This window comes from Pollachius pollachius, assembly GCF_949987615.1.
Source record: "Pollachius pollachius genome assembly, chromosome: 4".
In the NCBI taxonomy this organism is placed as follows: Eukaryota; Metazoa; Chordata; class Actinopteri; order Gadiformes; family Gadidae; genus Pollachius; species Pollachius pollachius.
Window position 1 is genome coordinate 28,697,883 of NC_136937.1, and position 6,658 is coordinate 28,704,540.

A 6,658-nucleotide genomic window follows, 5' to 3' on the forward strand; every position below is an offset into this window, starting at 1 on the left:
GGGAGATTGATTGCAAGAGACTGGACAAGATTCACATTTAAGCTTGGACTGTTTGTGCTGTAATTTGGTGACAGACCATGTCATTGCATATAAATGTGAACATAGGACAATCTCCTTAGGGTAAACTGTACATGCATTGCTGTAGGAATTACAGTGCAGTCTTCCTACACCTCCTGCCGTTCCTGTCTGTTGGGCCACAAATTCTCATTCTCACGCAGCCTCACTCCTCTTCCTCTTCGTCTAATCTCTGGCTGTTGAGCCCGTTCAATTCCTCGTCCTTCCGTTGTCAGACAATGTAACATTGTGTTGTGCTCCAGCTCCAGCATTATGCTTGACATATTATGACAACTTGTTCAACCATTTTGCAGACTTATACAATGAACTAATGCCTAAATGTTGTGGGGGTGCGACTATTAAATAGAGACCCATTGCAATACATTTTGATCAACATGACATAAGCAATTGATAATGTCGGAAAGAGCAGAGAATTGTACATAATCATTTGCATGGACGTACCAAAGCATTTGCAACGTGTTCAAAGAAATGAGGAACTGCTTTTTTGTTGTTCACAAGTGACACAATGATGCGAAGATTGAAAAGGAATCTTTGAGAATTTAAATTCTCAAAAAAAAAAGCGCTTTACATAGGACTCAAAGCGCTTCACAAAGGAAACAAACAAGTAGTCGGGGGAGTTGTATGGTGGCCCATTCTTGGTCGTGTGTTGAGTGGGCTATAGAATCCCTTCTGGCCTGGGGTGTTGCTCTGCTCTCTGCAATGTGTTCTGGTTGTGCGTCGTGGTTATTAGGCAGCACAGCGCTGATGTGTTTGACAGCGGGAGATCGTATTCCTCTAAACACACATCATCATCACATCATAAAGAACGCACGCTCACTCACACATCAAATGGACACACGTTGAGGCCAAACTAGTCAGAGAGAGAGAGAGAGAGAGAGAGAGAGAGAGAGAGAGAGAGAGAGGATCGACAGACAGACGGACAGGGCAATTGACATGATGATGGCTACATCCTATGTGTTCATTGCACACACACGTACACACAAACAGACACACACAAACACACACACACATACACACACGCATTGCCCTTGGCAAAACAATGAGAGAGGAGAGAGGATAGGACAGAGAGCAATGCAACATAGAACCTTGTATTTTTGTACGTGTGTGTGTGTGTGTGTGTGTTTGTGTGTGTGTGTCTGTGAACGTGCATGAGAGCACACGCCGGCTGAACTGAGTCACTGGCTCACGCACGTAGCCTTGGCCAACCGCTCTCTGTGGAAACAACAGGCTGTAGGGAGAGCGAAAACACGCAGGACTTCTGGGCGGGTCGTCTCATTTCCGAAGGATGAGCAAAACACATGACGCTGTCTGGAAAAACTCTTCACTTATGCTTTGAAGAAAGGAACAACATAATATTTATTTAACAGGGGTTTCAGCACGGAGAATTTGATGCGGGGGTCAAAGGTCAAATGATCTGGATTAACACGCACTCTCACAGGGAGTGAAGGCGGGAGGCCTATGAGGTCAGAGAAAAACACACTGCAAAGAATATTTGGTCAATATGTTTTTAAATGACCATGTCATGCTTTTGCTATGGTTCATGGAATGATGGCTGTTTCCTTCCAGGTTCTACTGCTAACTGGAACTTCCTAACAGGTTATAGGGTTAGGAAGTCTAACAGACCAAGGAAGAATATGTCCAAATAAAAGACTAGTCCGGTTTTGTACGACATCATCCTGATGATTATGTACCACTACTGCAAAACAAGACTTTCTTAAAAGGTAAAAACACACCCAATGCACATCCATCTGTTTGTTCTTTAATCCCTCCTCCATCATCCATCCATCCATCCATCATCCATTCATCCTAAATCCATCATCCATCCTTCATCCATCCATCATCCATCCTTCATCCATCCATCATCCATCCATCCATCGTCTATCATCCATCCATCCATCATCCATCCATCCTTCATCCATCCATCATCCATCATCCATTGAACCAGACCTTCTCTCACCTGATGAAGGCAGGAATTACAAGCCCTGAGCACTTGATGGACTCGTTGATCCCCACCCTCCAGATGCCTTCACAGATCCTGGGACCCTCGGGGAGTGCTGGGGCCAGTGGAGCATCTGGCTGATCGATGGCCTTTGTTTACGCTCATTCAGTGCTAAGTACTAAATAAACTCATCTAAACCTAAAGTCAACTTCCCAATATTGAAGAATGTCTGCACACACACACACACACACACACACACACACACACACACACACACACACACACAAAATACAAACACACACACACACACACACACATTGCAAGCACATTCACCCGTGCATGCACTCACACACACGCACGCACACGCACGCACTCACACACACACACACACACACACACACACACACACACACACACACACACACACACACACACACACACACACACAGAAGGAAACCACTGTGTGAATGAGATTCAGAATGAATATTTCACATAAGAGAGAGAGAGAGAGAGAGAGAGCATGTCTCTGAACAGAGTGTGGTGGAGTACTGGTGCAGGTGGAGGAGACTATGAGTGACCAACTCCGGCTGTCGATTGTCCTCCCTGAGTGGCTCCCAGGAGCCGTTTCCTGTTGGAAGCCCGGACTTCCACTTCCTGCCTCCGTACCGGGGAGATCTGAGCTGATCGGGGACCCAGGTGGGGAGCCTGGGATGGCGTCCCACAACAGAACAACAACAGAGAACAACAGAGGAGAGAGCTGAGGAAACATCCCCTGACAGCCATCCCCTGACCCCGTGTGACCTGGCCTGCCAGATCTGATTGGAGGCTGATGGATTGCTTTGTGCTCTGATTGGTTGGATTGGGCAGTGGATAGCTCGGTTCCACAGAAAGAGTTTGACTCAGTGGTTATCTTCATTTTTTGTAAACAAAATGGAAATCCCCCCCAAAAAAAGCCGAACTATTGCCAACAATGCGCTAGTATTAATGTAGGACCCCATCAAACCTCATTTAACCAAGTTTCCAAAGATATAACAAGCCAAGCCATCAAACATGAACCAGTGTCGAATATCCACCTTCCTTCCAAACCTCCCCTGCCTCTCCAGGTCCATTCCCATCACACACTCCCGTCATCCTCTCGGCTGCCAACATTCCCAGCAGAATTCCAATTAACTTTGGAATCCGTGTTGACGGACGGCGTTATGGGATGGCGAGGCCGGCCGGGGACGAACAGGCCCCTTGATTCATCCTCCTGGCTCAGATGAAGTGCTCAAGTTCAGCCAGGGGTCAAAGGGCGAGGGGGGGGGGGGGGAAACAGAGCGTGTGTCTTTGAAATAGGATCTGCTCCTGGGGGTCACAGGGTCAACTCCTGCTCAACAACCCCCCCTGTTGCCACCGCCTCACTACGAAGACCCCCTACCACACGGCTTTCCCCCTCAAATCCGTCCCGGAGCAAAAACACTAACCCCCCCCCCCCCCCCCAGGCGATCTGATATAGGTGTAATTAGCTTTTCACCGCCTGTTTTCCTGCACACAAACACAGACTGTGTTTAATTCGGCCATTTTATTTTCTTATTCCCTCCCCCCCCCCCATCCCAGACCCCCCTGAGGAACAAAGCAGTGAAGGGTAAGATAACAGATCGCCCCGGCCCCCCTTCCTACCCAAAGCGGGCCTCTCTTATCAGGCCTGAAGCGTGACAGTGGTGCACAAAGCCGGTATGCAGAAGTTCGCTAGCGTCGAATGAAGTTCAGCTCAAACTGCGGGGGGCTTATCTTTATCGCCACACAGGTCACAAACAGTTTGGCAGTTTTGTGGCTCAAAGCACAACGCTTTGTTGGTGGAATGCATAGAATGCTCTCATCCTGCGGCCCATGGAGGTGACGTGATAAAAAACAAGTATTAAGTAAGTAACAAGTATTTTAAGTGGGTAAACTACATAATGGTGTGTAATAAACTTCATCATCATCATAATCAATCATGAATCGTAAAAAAATAGTGGGGGTTATGATCATCAAAGTCTGCCAAACCAAGTTAACTAGAGAATTAGGAATCCAGTTCAAATTAGGCCTTTTAGGTGTAATTTAGGACCGCACACACACACACGCGCACACACACACACACACACACACACACACACACACACACACACACACACACACACACACACACACACACACACACATTTGATAGGGTTATCATGATATAATTGCAAAGTCAGACTATGAGTACTGGACTAGTACCAGGTTCAAGTGTAGGTTCCTACACCTCCAACCGGTCTTGAAATTCAGCCCTGAACACCAGAGACAACCTCATCTCCTGGTCTGGGATGAGGGACTGTGACTCCATTTTACTGCACTTCTGAGACGTCGGGAAAGACTCTTACCGCCGCAATCTTGAGGTCCTTTCTTGTCATTTGGATAAAGCAGTGACAAAGGAATAACTGTGTGGGTTTTTGACAGTCACAGTGGCCGTTTGAGAATTGGCCTTTCCAGAAAGATCTTCCTGCTGAAAACAAAGAGGCCACTTATACGCCTACCTGGACATGTGTTTTTTTGTGTGCATATTTGACTTTAGAATTTGTTATGCAAGGGCAAGCTTTCAGGACACACACATGCACACACACTCACACACACACACACACACACACACACACAAACAAACAGACGCACATATATACGCATACACTCACACATGCATACACACCCACACAAACACACACCCACACAGGCACAATGTTGAACTAGTTTTTTATAAACAGACGTGGTTTTTGTTTCCTCTGTGCGCTAAAAGGCAGGAAGTGGGACTTCTGGGTAACGAGCACTTACTATCGCACGGTCAGGTCACCCAACTGAGAGAGCGAGAGAGATGGAGAGAGAGAGTCAGAGAGAGAGAGAAAGAAAGCGAGGTAGAGAGAGAGAGAGAGAGTGGCAGAATGCCCACTCTCTACCAGATGCACCTTCTCAAAGAAATGACCTTTTGACACTATGTACAGATTTGCATATCTTGACATATATCTATATATATGGATATGAAATCTGCTTTATGGACTTTAATGTGTTTAACATCCACAGTGAACATGAAGGCCCGGTGGGTATGAACAGTCCTATACGACCTTAAGAAACAAAATCAGGTGTGAGTGGTTACAGAGACATTAAAACCACGTTGTTCAGACAACACCACCCGCTTTATTGTGAGTTCATTGAGTATAAAACACGCAACACGTCCTTTAACAACAATTTCCACTCCGCCCATTACAAACTTGCTTCAGGCCGGTTTGACCTGGCGGTTGACGTTAACACACGGTACAGCCATATGACGTTCCACGCTTTGCCGCACCCAAATAAACCAAATAAACCAAATTACCAGCGCTCGTTTCGTTTGCACATCTGGCGGCGGCCTCATCCCAGGGTGCATGCGGCCCCCAGACAGATGTTTGTTTTCCCGTATCGCTTTGACCGACGGGATGTTAGACATGTCATAACAGCCCTGTATCAACACCGGCCCCCCAAAGTCACCCCAATCCCCCTTCACCACACCCGTTGTACTTTCTTACAAATTGTCCCAATGAACTGTAATAACCGGGGGGGGGGTTGCGTCACGCGATCGACCACCCCACGGTGTCAATCACAGAAGACGGGGTGGGTCGCCACTCGCCAGCAAGAGGTCAGAGGTCACACAGAACGCATCCAGCGGGCCGCCGCCCCCCTTAATAGACGACCCCGGCCGGTCGGCTTGTTTCCTCCTACGGGGACACGCCTGGCATAACATCCAAACCTCAGACGGCATTCATATCATCGTTGCGGTGTTGTCTAAATCGAACCGCTGTCAAGTAATCAGATCCGGACGTGTTTATGCTCATCCTGCCGCCGTCTAGCATCCATAACACCAGTTTCTTCTCGTTTTTTTTGGACTTTTGAAAGGTTTTGCTCAGGGACAGTGCGGTGCAGACACACAGCATTTGTTATGGATATCATGGACCAATCAGCACTCAGTCTGCCCACAGTTTGAGGTTATGGGGGGGAGGAGGAGAGTTAGTGAGAGAGAGAGAGAGAGAGAGAGAGAGAAATAGAGATAGAGAGAGAGGGCGGGGTGGGGGTAGAGAGAGTTTGTGAGAGATGGGGTGCGGAGAGAGAGAGAGAGAGAGAGAGAGAGAGAGAGAGAGAGAGAGAGAGAGAGAGGGTTTCTAAGAGGTAAGCAAAGAGAGAAAAGGGAGACAAGAGTCAAAGAGGGAGATATTTAACACAGAGGAAGAGATAGAGAGAGAGAGAGAGAGAGAGAGAGAGGTTGGGGGGGGGGGGGTCGGGGCAGAGAGAGACAACGAGAGAGGTGTTTGGGGGGCCGCGGTGGTCTGGTCGTGGTTAGGCCCCGGTCTCTAAGGCTCTCGTCTCGTTTGCAGAACGTAACCTTACAGCTCGGGTTGTGACAGGCTGACGTTCGTCAGAGAGTTACGAGCGAGGAGGAATTAAACTACGGTGACCGGGCCGCATAATAGCTTCCTGTTCAGAACAGAGTGGCCGTGGTGTCGACTGTTTAGCTTTATGGGCGCCCTCTCTGCAGGGCTCAGGTTACAATGAAGGAGAGCGAGGGAGCGAGAGAGAGAGAGAGAGAGAGAGAGAGAGAGAGAGAGAGAGAGATAGAGAGAGGGA